The sequence below is a fragment of the Rhinopithecus roxellana genome, chromosome 8 (assembly GCF_007565055.1).
Source record: "Rhinopithecus roxellana isolate Shanxi Qingling chromosome 8, ASM756505v1, whole genome shotgun sequence".
In the NCBI taxonomy this organism is placed as follows: Eukaryota; Metazoa; Chordata; class Mammalia; order Primates; family Cercopithecidae; genus Rhinopithecus; species Rhinopithecus roxellana.
In genome coordinates this window covers 59,355,468-59,369,758 of record NC_044556.1, presented here as the reverse complement: position 1 = coordinate 59,369,758, position 14,291 = coordinate 59,355,468, and positions in this window count along the sequence as shown.

Here is a 14,291-nt window from a genome sequence, read left to right as displayed (position 1 = left end):
TTTAGATCACTGATATCCAATGTGATTATTTATGTAGCTGGATTAACATTTACCATATTTGTTACTGTTTTCTATTTGCTACCCTTGTCCTCTGTTTCTAACTTTGTCTTCCACTCTTTCTTTGATTTTTGTGGTTTTATCATTTTATATGATTACATTTTATCTCCTTTCTTAGCATATACATTATACTTCTTTTTAACTTCTTTTAGTGGATGTCCTAGAGTTTGCAAAATAAAATAAAAATAAAATAGCTTTTTTGTTTGTCACATTACTGCTATTCATTTCTTGTACATAAGCATTCTAAACACATATATACACATAAGATAATTGTATAATTGAATGCGTTGTTGCTATAATTTTGAACTATTATAGGCTAGATCAACTAAGAATAAGAAAGATAAAAGTTCTTAGTTTACCTTCACTTATTTATTTTTTGATGCTCTTCCTTTCTCTATGTAGACCTGAGTTTCTGATCTAACATTATTGTTCTTCTTTCTGATAAACTTCTTTTAATATTTCTTGCAAGGTGGGTCTACTGGTAGCAAATTACCTCGAGTTAGTTTATCCGAGAAAGCATGTATTTTTCCTTTACTTTTGAAGGATAACTTCACAGGGTACAGAATTCTAAGTTGGTGGGGCTTTTTCCCCTCAACACTTCAGATATTTTACTTCACTTTCTGTTTGCTTGCCTGGATTCTGAGAAGTTAGGTGTAATTCCTATCTGTATTCTTCTACGTAAAAGGTGTGTTTTCCCTCTGGTTTTTTTCAGGATTTATTTGATTTTCTGCAGTTTGAAAATGATACCCAGGTGTAGTGTTTGTTTTGTTTGTGTTTTGCACTCATCCTGTTTGGTGTTCACTGAACTTCCTGGATCTGTGTTTTGGTGTCTGACATTGATTCAGGGAAATTCTATCATTATTATTTCAAATATTTCTTCTCTCCTGTCTTTCTTCTCCTTTTGGAACTCTCATTAAACATGTTAGTGCCTTCTGTAGTTTTCCCACAGTCCTTGGACATTCTGTTCTTTTTAAATCAGTCTTTGTTCTCTTTGCTTTTTCATTTTAGATGTTTCTATTGGCATATTTTCAAGCTCAGAGACTTTCAGTCTCAGTTGTGTTTAGTCTACTAATAAACCCATCAAAGGCATTCTTCATTTCTGTTACAATGTTTTCTATATCTAGCATTTCTTTTGCTTCCCTTTTAGATTTTCATCTCTCCGCTTACATTGCCTATCTGCTCTTGCATGCTGTCTACTTCAGTCATTAGAGCCTTTAGCATATTGCTCATAGTTGTTCCAAATTCTCAGTCTGATAATTCCAGCATCCCTGCCATGTCTGAGTTCTAATGAATGCTCTATCTCTGCAAATAGTGGGTTTTTCTTTCTTTCTTTTAACCTTTTAATATGCTTTGTAATTTTTTCTTGATAGCTGGACATGATGTGCCAGGTAAAAGGAACTGTTGAGACTGGGCACGGTGGCTAACACCTGTAATCCCAGCACTTTGGGAGGCCAAGGTGGGTGGATTGCCTGAGCTCAGGAGTCCGAGACCAGCCTGGACAACACAGGGAAACCCCATCTCTACTAAAGTACAAAAAAATTAGCCAGGCATGGTAGCATGAGCCTGTAATCCCAGCTACTCAGGAGGCTGAGACAGAATTACTTGAACCTGGGAGGCAGAGGTTGTAGATCTTGGTTGCAGTGAACCAAGATCACGCCACTGCACTACTACACTCCAGAGCGAGACTCCATCAAAAAGAGAGAGAGAGAGAAGAAGAAAAGGAAAAAGAAAAAGAAAGAAAGAGAAAGAAAGAAAGAAAGAAAGAAAGAAAGAAAGAAAGAAAGAAAGAAAGAAAGAAAGAAAGAAAGAAAGAGAAAGAAGAAAGAAGGAAAGAAAGAAAGAAAGAAAGATAGAAAGAAAGAAAGAAAGAAAGAAAGAAAGAAAGAAAGAAAGAAAGAAAGAAAGAAAGAAAGAAAGAAAGAGAGAGAGAGAGAGAGAGAAAGAAAGAGAAAGAAGGAAAGAAAACGGTTGAAATAGGCCATTAGAGGTATGATGGTAAGGTGTGGGGGAAGGGAAGTCTTGTCTTTTTAGGTCTGTCTTTAAGTGAGCCTATGCCTCTGGACTGTGAACTTCACAAATGCTTCTCAATACCCCTTTCCCCCCATCTAGATGGGACAAGGATGGTTAGAGGGAACTGGAGTTGGGTATTTCCTTTCTCCCATGTAGACAGCTGCAACTGGCTGGAGTTGGGTATTTCCCTTCCGCTAGGACAGTTAGGCTCTGATAAAACCCCAGGAGGTTATACTCTGGTGAAATAATTTCTCTTGAAGCCAGGCCTTTTTAGGAACACACAATGCTCTGATGTATTTCAAAATGATTTCTTTTCCCCTTCCGCTGCTGGAAGCATTAGGAGATTTTTCTATGATATTTACTCTGAAAATCTAGATGAACTCCTAGAGGTAAAACACAAAATGTAGGGGTCTCCCTATGACTGAGTCCCCTAGAATTTTTAACTCTTAAAGACTCTCCATATGGAGCCTCCAGCAGTTCATCAATCAGAGTTCAGGGTTTTGTTGTTGTTCTTCCCCAGCATTGATTCCCTGGGCAGTTTCTACTTTTGATTGTCTGCCCCAGTACCCCATGTCTCCCTGTATTCACTGTCTTTCTCTCCAATCTTGGGGGTAGCAGTTTGCCCTCTGCCCTTACTTCTCTTTTGAATCCAAAAAGAGTTGATTTTTCAGTCTTTTTAGCTTTGTTCTTGTTGTTAGGACAGACTGGAAGCTTCCAAACTCCTTACCAGCAGAAGCAGAAACCAGAGTTTATGTGTAAGTTTTTTTAAAATTCTGAGCAGTAAGGTATGATATAGTTCAATAATGTTCTCATTTTACCTGCATTGATTACTTTGATGCGTGTGTGTGTGTGTTTGTGTGCGTGTGTGTGCCCCTGCTTGGCTTGACCTTATGCCAAGCTTGTTTGCTTGAGGGTTTACCCAGATCATTGTGACATGGGCATTGCTATTTCCGTCTGAGACCTTCAGGGGGATGTAACTTGATTAGAAACCTAGGAGGTAACAGAGCTGGATTAGAGACCCAGGCCTTTCTAATACCAAAATCCATGAGTCTGTACTATCCCACTCCACCTGAGAATAAAAAGAAGCAGCAGAGGCAAGTGTGAAATATGCCACCTCCTCCTATTTAGTACTGATATTTATGAAAATCCTCAGCCTTGAGTATAATTTCATTTTCTGGTCAGAGTTCATAGTTAAAATAAGTAGGCATTATCAACAATAGCTACCTATGGTATCTTATTAATTCTAAGAGGTGTCGTTTCTTTATGGTTAATATCTCTGAAATCAAGATGTAATTTATGATGGCATCTTATATTTGATGAAATCTAGTAATGTTTTTGAGGTGTTTATTAAGCATTAGACACCATTCTAATTGTTTAATACTCCCATTAACCCTACATGGTGGTGAGATTGTTAACCTCATTTTGGAGGTAAAGAAGCTGAGTCATAGAAAGATTAGCATGATCAAGGCCACACAGCTCGTATGCAACAGCAATGAGATTTGTACCACGAGGGTGGGCTTCAGAGCTTGTGTTCTTAACCAAAAAACACATGGAAGCTACTCTTTGCTCTCAAGAAAGAAGGGAGACTGGGCCTACTCAAGACTGAAAAAAGACCTAAACTCAAAGGTTTAATAAAAGTTGACTGCATTACCTAATCATAACTTCCTTTTCTTGCTGTCATATCTTCCTTCCAAATGTTCTAGCAGTGCTTTCTCATCCAAGATGTCAGGTCAGTTTCCACAGTGTTAAACACTATGGGAAGTAGGAAAGGAGAAAGAATCAGGTGTCAGAAGAATGTAGTCCTGGAAAAGTTCTGACTCAGTGTTTTGCTACCTGAAGGCAACTTTGCAGCTTACCAATGGGCAACTTGGCAACTTATCTAGGATATGCTACAAGTCTGACTTCTAGAATTCTGAATTACTTTCCCTCCCATGCTTTCTGGTCCTGAATTCAGTGGAAAATTTATTTTTTGTTTTGTGCTGAAACCAGGGAAGGAGAACCGAATTAGGGAAGTTGAGAATTGTTCCAATCATCTTGCTATACCTTCCAAACTCTGGTTACAATGAGCATTTAAAAAAAAAAAAAAAAAAAACAAAGCCTCTACAGATGTAGTTCTCATGATAAATCACTTTTTAATCAGTCATAATTTTGCATTAAGTGCTGAATAAATGCCCTTTGTTTCATACTTAAACTGTCAGTTACGAACATGGGGAGGGCAGACTAGTGCCTATCATTAGAGCAGAGAAAAATCAATACCATTTTTAATTAAAGGCAGGCACAGCCGGGCTTTAAGACAAGCAAATCTCCTTGTCAGATCATCTCCCCTTTAAACTCTTTCAGAAGTTCAGTTCAGAAGCTAAGAACATTCAAATCCTGGAAGACAGTGACACAAATGCTTTGGGGGAGAGGGGTAGGCAAACAAATGAAGATGACAGAAGGAAACACTGGGAAATGTATGCTTTTCACTCAGTCTGCCCTAAGGGGCAATCTTAAGGTATGATAAAATGTAGATGCTGCTTTATGCTACTGAGGTGATCTTTTCACTTGCAGACTAAAAGAGGATGGAAGGACAGTCAAACAGACATTCTTATCAGTCATATTTTATTATGGTTTAGAAGCCAGCACATTGCGTATTTTTTTAATGCTTCCTTTCACATTATATTTTACAGCTTGGAATTTTCTGACTTTGTAGAGCAAGATTCCAGTAAGACAGAACTCAAAGTGTTTTATAACCTAATGGCAGAAGTGCCATTCCATCACTTTTGCTATATTCTATTTGTTAAAAGTAAGTCACTAGACCAGCCCATACTGAAGGGGAAAGGGTTACACAAGGGTATGATTACCATGAGGTGGCTCAGTGAGGACCCCCTTGAAAGCTCCCTGACTCAGACCTTGATATCAAGAAGCATATAGTCTATTTAGAGAGAAAATACAAATACATTTCGAGCAATTTGAGAAAAAGAAAAGGTAACATTTAATCAAATCCCCAAATGTGATAGAGTCAATGAGTTCTAGAGATAGGAAGGATGGAAATGACATGGAAATAATTTAATTAATGAAGGCTGATGGCACTTTGATAAAGGTGCAAGGCTATTCAGAACAATATTACTTTTTTCCTTCTGGTTAGGTAAGAATTACTATGTAAAGGACCCTCAGAGGCTCTTTCTAGTTTTCAGAGTTTTTATAGACCATGTGCCTACCTTCTAGTTATTGTTATTTTCTTCTTAGGATGAGAATTCCTACTAAGGCTGGTTTTGTAGGCAATGCTTTTACCAATCCCAATTTTATCAATCCTAATCTTTATGATTCTAAGTAATTTTTTTTTTTTTTTTTTTTTTTTTTTTTGAGACAGCGTCTTGCTCTGTTGCCCAGGCTGGAGTGCAGTGGCGCTATCTTGGCTCATTGCAACCTCCGCCTCCCAGGTTCAAGTGATTCTCCTGCCTCAGCCTCCTAAGTAGCTGGGATTTCAGGCACCTGCCACCACATCTGGCTAATTTTTGTATTTTTAATAGACATGGGATTTTGCCAAGTTGGCCAGGCTTCTCTTGAACTCCTGACCTCAAGTGATCCACTCACCTCAGCCTCCCAAAGTGCTGGGATTACAGGTGTGAGCCATCACGCCTGGCCCAGTATTTTTTTTTAAATTCATCTCAAAACAGCTTAAGGATGAGAATTCCAACTGAGGCTGGTTTTGTAGGCAATGAATGCTTTTACCAATCCTAATTTTACCAGTCCTAATCTTTATTCTAAATCACTAAGTACTTATTTTTTTAAAAAAAAATCCATCTCAAAATAGCTTAAGAATAAAATATAGTCCAGCAGTTCACATAATTCAAAGGTCGAGAGATAAGCTAAACCTCAGGTTCTGTGTGATCAGGAACCCAGTTCCTGATTCTGGGGTTTTCTGCGCTCTGCTCTCCTTACTGTGTGGGCCTCATTTTCAGGTAGTTTCCATCCTACAGTCAAGGCAGCTATTGACAGCAACCAGGGCAATGTACAATCTTATTCACATCCAGAAGTCCCTGTATGCCCTTCACCACAAACTCCACATATTGTTTTCACATTAGCCACTAATTTCTGTCTTAATTCCAATGTTTCTGTGAAACCCAACAAAAATGGGCCCATTTTAAATAACATCTTCATACAGGATGGGAGCAGGATGCATAAAATCCACTACGCAGTTCATAAGTCACTAGCACACTTTTGTTGTTGTTGTATTTAAACCACTTTTTTTTAAAGGGTGTTGCACATTTCATGCATACTGTTCTTAGATCCAAGCAGAAGGCCCCTGTTCTGACTCAATGTCTGTAACCCCCATTCCTCCACCCATTTTGATGACCTCTCCTCAAAACTTTGGAGGTCTATCCCATTGTCTGGAAGCAAGCAGGGCACCCAGGGTTCCTGTTTCTGCCTTTTTTGGGGACTCTCTGACCCCCCACCCAGCCAGGTCAAGAGGATGCTGCAGAGAATGGCACCCAAAGTGGTGCCCATGTGCTAATTTTGGGTGACTCCCTTTCTTGTCAGGCTCACAGAAGAATTAAGGGGTGTGGACTACAACCCAATTATCTCTGTTAGAGCCATGCCTCTCTTCCAACTACAGTGCTGCTTCCAAGGGGAGCAGGCTTCCTTGTCCCTTACCTCTGTGTGCCCCAGTGCTGGCACCTGAGGCGGTCACTCACTCTCTCCGCAGATGCCAGGCAACCCTGGGATGGCCACTGCTCCACCAAACCAACAGGCTCCCCCAGCTGAGTCAACAGATGCTCCTGATGTGGCTCTCCATGCATGCCTTCCCTGAGTTTGTCTCAAAGGACAGACATTTCTTATGAGAATGTGCTTGCTTTTCTTGGGCCACGCAGCGGACGTTGTATGGCAGGGGTGTGGTCAACAGTGAAGGATCACATTTTAGGAATATAGAAATTACAGCCCAGGATTCAGGAGAAGTCATGGCTGGAAGATTTATTTGTGTGTATAATTCTGATTAGTAAATTTGACCAGAAAATGAAGTATTGTTTACATTTTCCTGCATACTCTGTATGTCTTGAATTTGCAGTCATCCTCAACGAAACATAGTTAACAACCTTTGAGAGAGTCATTGGAAACCAGCATTCATTGGTAGCACCATGGATGATGCAAAGAGCATTGAGTAAATGATATTAGAAAACTACAGAAACAGGCCGGGTGTGGTGGCTCACGCCTGTAATCCCAGCACTTTGGGAGGCCAAGATGGGCGGATTACCTGAGGTCAGGAGTTCAAGACCAGCCTGGCCAACATGGTGAAATCAGGTCTCTACTAAAAATACAAAAATAAGCCAGGCATGGTGGTGGGTGCCTGTAATCCCAGCTACTTGGGTGGCTGAGGCAGGAGAATCGCTTGAACCCGGGAGACGGAGGTTGCAGTGAGCTGAGATTGTGCCATTGCACCCCCAGCCTGGGCGACAGAGTGAGACTGTCTAAAAAAAAAAAAAGGAAAAGAAAAAAGAAAACTACAGAAACAAAGATTTACATTGTTTCAATGCAAGCAGATTCTGAAGAGCTGTGGCATTTTAAGCCATAAAGGTAACATTTCTACTTTTTTCTTAGGAAAGGAGATATAAAATTAGCTGAGAAGGTAGCATTTGACATTAAAGAACACAAAGAGATGGTTCCTGGACTTAAACAGGCATTGATGATACCTATCCATGAAGAGAATCTCCATGTACTCTGATTGAACAATAAACAAATATGTGTCTATTCTCTAGCCATCAATTCCAAATCTTCATTAATATACCACTATATTTCACATGGGCTTATTTAATTTTTAATCCAATTGTTTATATAGACAAGAACCCCATAAAAAAACATTTGTCCCGGGTCTCCTATACCCTAGGAACATCCTGCATATCAGATTGCTAACTCTGGAATGGCTACTTAGATACCATGAAAGAGACATATGTAATAGACATATAAATAGATAATTTCTGAAGTTGGATTATCAAAATTGTGGAATTTACAAAAGGTCAGAAATATGCACACACACACACACACAAAATCATGACATAATTTGTTCTATGGGAAAGAAATTTGTCACTGACAATCTATTTAATTTTAATACATGCATAACTCAACCAAATAATTTTAAGACAGGGTCTCTGTCAATTGTGTCATCCAGGATGGAGTGCAGTGGTACAATCATGCTCATTGCAGCCCGAATCTCCCTGGGCCAAGTAATCCTCCCACCTCAGTCTCCTGAGTAGCTGGGATGACAGGCATGCACCACCACTTCCGGCTAATTTTTTCGTATTTTGTAGAGTCGGGGTTTCACCATGTTGCCCAGGCTGATCTTGAACTCCTAGACCTAAGTGATCCACCCGCCTTGGTCTCCCAAAGTGCTGGGATTACAGGCGTGAGCCATCATGCCTAGCCAACCAAAGAATTAGTAATGGTATAGTGCTGACATGTAATCGATTAATCCACAAATTATAATTCCCTATAAAATCATGAAAACTTCTTGGTGGCCTCCATAGTCTTCCCTCAACACCAGCTGTAGCTGCCCATTCTCGGACAGAGACCCTCCACTCTCTTCAAGTCTCTACGCTCCTCCAAGGCCTGACTCAAGTTTGATATTTTAAATGAAACTTCGATTTAAGAAGTTGTAGTACATATCCCTGAACAGTCATCAGAAATGATAGGGTTTACTGTTAATACAAGTTATTTGGAGGTATGGAGGTTAACCACACAAATGTTGCAATTCCTGTATTGTCTTACATATTTCTTTAGCTTTTGATGTTATGTTTTACTCTCTTTTGCATTGCTTAGCTACCTGCACAAAGTTGATTGTCAGTATGTATCTATTGATTTGTAGATGAATGAACCGCATGGAATTCCAGACAAGCCTTTGTCCCAGGAGGTGACTGGATCAACTACAATTACCTTGGTAAGGTTGAAAGAAGGAGCTGGGGATAAAGTGTTATATGTGTGTATGAGAGGAAAGGGGAGAGAGAAATGTAGGTGACCACAGGATTGTATATTTATTTAATATTAATAAATATATATATAGGCCATTTATTAGTCTGTGTGAAGAGTGTTTAATTAATAATCACACGGTGAAATAAGACCTATCTCTAGGTAAAAAACAAAAAAAAAAATCCCTTCGTGGATTTTCTACACTTTTTCTTCTGCAATTATAGTATAAACAATACATTAGTAGTGTTGAATAATGTCAATAGTGATTCGTTAATTTTTTAATCTTAAAATTAAATTAAGTAAGTTCAGTGTGGCAGTACCCTAGTGGTTTGATTTCCTGATGAGCACAGGGAAAGGAATTTATTATAGAGGTCTCTAGATTATTTCCCACTTGATTGGAAGTTTTTTGAGAGCAGAGCTATGGTATTTACTTATTTTAACAGACTTTATCTTTTAGAACTTTTTTTGATTTACAGAAAAATTGAGAAAGTAGTACAGTGTTCCTATATATCCAAGCATCCAGTTTCCCCTATTATGAATATCTTACATTGGTATGAATCACTGGTTACAGTTTAATGAACCAATATGCATACATTATTATTAGCTAAGGTCCATATTTTACTCAAACCTCCATAGTTTTACCGAATAATATTTTTCTCCCCAGGACCCCATCTAGGACACCACATTGTATTTATTCATCATGTCTCCTTAGGTTCCTCTCGGCTGTCACAGTTTCTCAGACTTTTCTTGTTTTTGTTGACCTTGGTAGTTTTGAGAAATACTGGTCGGGTATTTTGTAGAATACTCATCTATTAGAAATTGTCTGATCTTTTCTCATGATTAGACTGGGGCTAGGGGTTTTTAGGAGGCTAATCACAGAGGTAAAGTGGCATTTTTATTACATTCTCTCATATACATCACATACATATACATATACGTATACATATATCATATACATCACATCAGCATGACTTGTCACCTTTGTTGCAACCAGAGGAAGTAGTTTTTGTCAGTTTCTTCCACTGTGTAATCAGTCTTTTTTCCCCACTTTCCACACTGTGCTTTTTGGAAGGAAGTCACTCTGTGCAGCCCACACTTACAGAGTGGGGAGTTTATGCTCTTCTTCTTTGAGGATGAAGGAAGTACTTATATAAATTATTTGGAATTCTGCTACATTGACTGTTGGTCTCATTTCCCCCAATTAATTAATTCATATCAGCATGGATTAATGGATATTTAGATATCTATTTTGTACTTTGAGTTATAATCTAATACTACTATTTTTGTTGCTCAAATTGTCCCAGCTTTGGCCATTGGGATCTCTTTCAGTTGGCTCCTGGGCTCCTATGATAGACCCACATTATTGGGGGTTTTGGTGTTTTGGGTTTTCATTTTTTGATAACTTTCTTCCTTTCTGGTACATGTCATCCCAACTCCTAGTAACTCAATCAACTAATTGTTAAATAAATGTAGTATATATTAAACTGTAGTACACCTTATTTTGCTATCATATTTACCCAGTTGAATTTTCAGAAATGATAATACCTCCGGTTGTATTTCTGTCTTGTAAAAATGCCCACACCACCTGTTTTGTGACCAAATATGTTTACGTTCTTCCTTCCTGAACATTTCTTCCTCTAGGTTTCAGTTACGGGCCAGAAGTCTAGCGGCATTTCAGCAACATTTTGGGGTATTTACTTAATTCTAAGGGCTTTCTCAAATTTAAAGAGCCTGAAAGCAAAACTCTCAAAGCTCAAATGACTCTCCATAGCCAAGTTGGAGATGGGAGCTTTGCTTTCTCACTTCTCGACTCAGGCCTCCCTGCTCCATCTCCCACGGCCGACATAAAACAAGACATCGACCTGGGAGTTGAAAAAGCTAAGAAAAGGGCCTAGCATGAGTGTGGGCAGATGTAGTAAATTTATGTCTCAGGTCAACCCAATTTACTCCTGCCTCCTCCCCCCAGTTCTTCCCTGTCCCTCGAGTCTTGCTTCAGACAATGAATTTCCAGGGAGTTTTTTGCCTTTTGATCTTCTCTCTGATCTAATGCAATTGTCCACTGGCAGAAGCGCTGTGAGGTGCAGAATAAAGTAATGAAGTTAATTTGATTTCCACTCCACCCCCACCCTTAAGATCTACATGTCTTTATTGTATTAAATTCCTAATGAGATTCTCAGTCTGCACTCCAGCAAGAGACTTGGAGGGCAGTGGCTGTGGGAGGGGTTCATCTCAGGAGATTTTTCCCCATTTACATCCCATCTTTAATGGATATGGACCTGCCTGCCCTTGAGTCATAAGGTGATCGTATTTCCCTTCCTGGACTCTACTGGACAAGAAGTGGAAAAACAGCCACTGCTGCAGAGAAGCCTGGGACTTCTTTTCAATTCTAGCGGAAAGAATACAAAACTACAGGTTTGTGCTGAGCTGAACAGCTCATGGAAAGAACTTCATACAAATTTCCAGTCCCAAAGCATCTGTTTCAGAAGGAGATTTGCTCCTATGTGGAGGCGCCTTTGTTTCTATTTTTGACACCAGCACTATAAATAGAGAAAAACAAAAAATAACATTTTACAGCAACTTCCCTAGGATATCAAATTATTCCCTGGACCATTTCAGTTGCCCAGAGGTGATTCCATGGATTTCAGATTAAGTCTCATCCAAAGTCTGGCTGGCCAAGGACCGTTTGAATGGGACATAAATAGGAAGTCTGTTCTGGTGAAGTCTGTCCTTTTCAATGCAATGCTCATGCACTCCCTCAACCCTCCCCACCACCAACAATAATAGATTTAAACCATTTCATAAATGTCAGCCCTCCATTTATCTAGTCTGTCCTTAATCTACCAGGACTTTTGCATTGATATTGATATTACCCCTTACCTATTTTCCAGATCCAAAATATTTAATTTACCTGTCTCAAATTATAATAGACACAAGGAATATAGTGTGATACAATTTTGCCGTTTTCAGTCCAAAAGCTGCTTTTGAACTGGGGGTGACAATCTTGCTGGAAACTGATTTAATCAATATAATGCACTTATTTGTACAGCCTAGTGAATTATCTTAAGACCTAGTATGGGCGGGGCGGGGAGAAAAACATCAATAATTAACAATTCACAAGCTGATTATTACAACCTAAAAGACTTTTTTTTTTTTTTTTTTTTTTTTTTTTACTATTTCAGTTAAATAAAAAGAGAGAAATAGAGTGCTGTCCTAGTAGTGGTTTCATAAAAGCAAACATTGCTCAGTTTGTTTTAGACCTCTCTCAAATCTTTGAAATCATGGGAGGAAAGGAAAAGAACGGTGATTGGCATCATGACGACTTTTCTAGGGGGAAAAAGGTAGTTTATATCTAATCTAAGGTCTTTAAGAGGAATCTATCAGCTTTGGTTTGGCTCTCAGTGGACAGGTGTCTGTATCATAGAAGCACCATACATAATTCACCACCAGAGAGCCCCAGAACTTAGCAAGAAGGCTAAATTACCTGTCACTTCCAGAAAAGGTGTTCCCTTCAGGTCAAGGTTGAAAGCTCTGGTAAACCCGTGTGAGAAAGAGCACATCAGTCCCTATTTAAATGTCAGCACTGCTTCTCAGCTGTGGGAAATGCAGGCTGGCTATTTACCCCGTGAATTTGCCTTCCTCTTTTGCAGGGCCAATTAACACGTTACCATTCTGAAGTCAGATTGGAAAGAAGTGAGGTTGCTTGTTTTAGTGAACAAGCAACAACTTTGTTTATGTCAAATCAGTGGATGCTGGGAGAACGCTCTTCATAGAGGGGGTGGGCTGTGGGGGGTCCTGTCTGAGGTGTGAGCCACTAAAGCTTACACTGAATATAAAAACATCTCATTATTACCCGGGGAAAGAACACTGAGTGTAGTCCCAGGCCGACTCTGACTTAGGAACACAGTTCATGAAAGGCAGGTGCCATCTGGCTGTCATTAGGCTGCTGATTGTGCTCTTTTCCTTGATTGACTGGTGATTGATTGGCAGGTGAGATGTGGAGGCGAATGTAGCCTGCATCGGGGAGATGAAAGGGCGTGTGTTTCAGCTCTGTAGTTTGGGGAACTAGTTTGAGGCATCACACATGAACTTCTCTTCAGATTTATCATCTATATTTCAGGAACTTTGTTTTTGAAGTAATATAATACAAAGCAAAATAAAACAGAAAACATAGAGCCACCAGAGAGAGAGAGAGAGAGAGAGAGAGAGAGAGAGAGAGAGAGAGAGAGAAGAGAGAGAGAGAGAGAGAGAGAAAGAGAGAGAGAGAGAGCTTATTTCATTTAAAAGCTATTTCCTAGGGTGGGTGCAGTGGCTCATGCCTATAATCTCAGCACTTTGGGAGGCTGAGGCAGGAGGATCACCTGAGGTTGGGAGTTCGAGATCAGCCTGACCAACATGGAGAAACCCTATCTCTACTAAAAATACAAAATTAGCCTGGCATGGTGGCACATGCCTGTAATCCTGGCTACTCGGGAGGCTGAGGCAGGACAATCGCTTGAACCCGGGAGGCGGAGGTTGCGGTGAGCCGAGATAGCACCATTGCACTCCAGAATGGGCAACAAGAGCGAAACTCTGTCTCAAAAAAAAAAAAAACCTGATATTTTCTAGGTTTAATTCTGAGGTCAGTGAGACAAGACCAGTTCTATAGTATTTTTAGCACTTTTGCTGCCTTATAATTTTTTATACTTACAAAACATTTTTAGTTTCAATTAAATATTTGGGTTTTATAAGTTCTTATTTCTAACAAAAGAAAAAAGATGACTGCTTAAGATTTCTGAAGGTGTTTGAAAATATATTTTGTTATATTAAAACACTTTAATCAAATTTAAGTGTTAATCAAATTAATAAAATCAAAATTAAGAATCAATTCTGCAATATCTGAGAAGTTTATTGCACTTGGTAATGCAGAGAAGCAGGAAGGAGAAAAAATTACAGCCACAAAACTTTCTTTGCAACCTCCACCTCCAAGCTTCAAGCAATTCTCGTGCCTCAACCACCCAAGTAGCTGGGACTATGGGCACGTGCCACTATGCCCAGCTAATTTTTATATTTTTTGGCAGAGATAGATTTAAACAATTTTGTAAATGTCAGCCCTCCATTTTGGAGGGTTTTACCATGTTGGCCAGGCTGCTCTCAAACTCCTGACCTCAAGTGCTCCACCTACCTAGCCCCCGCAAAGTTCTGGGATCACAGGCATGAGCCACCACATACTGCCACAGCCACAAAAATTTCTAAAGGCAAGAAGCAAAATGCAAGACAGTTGGGTGTCACTATTATCAGATGTT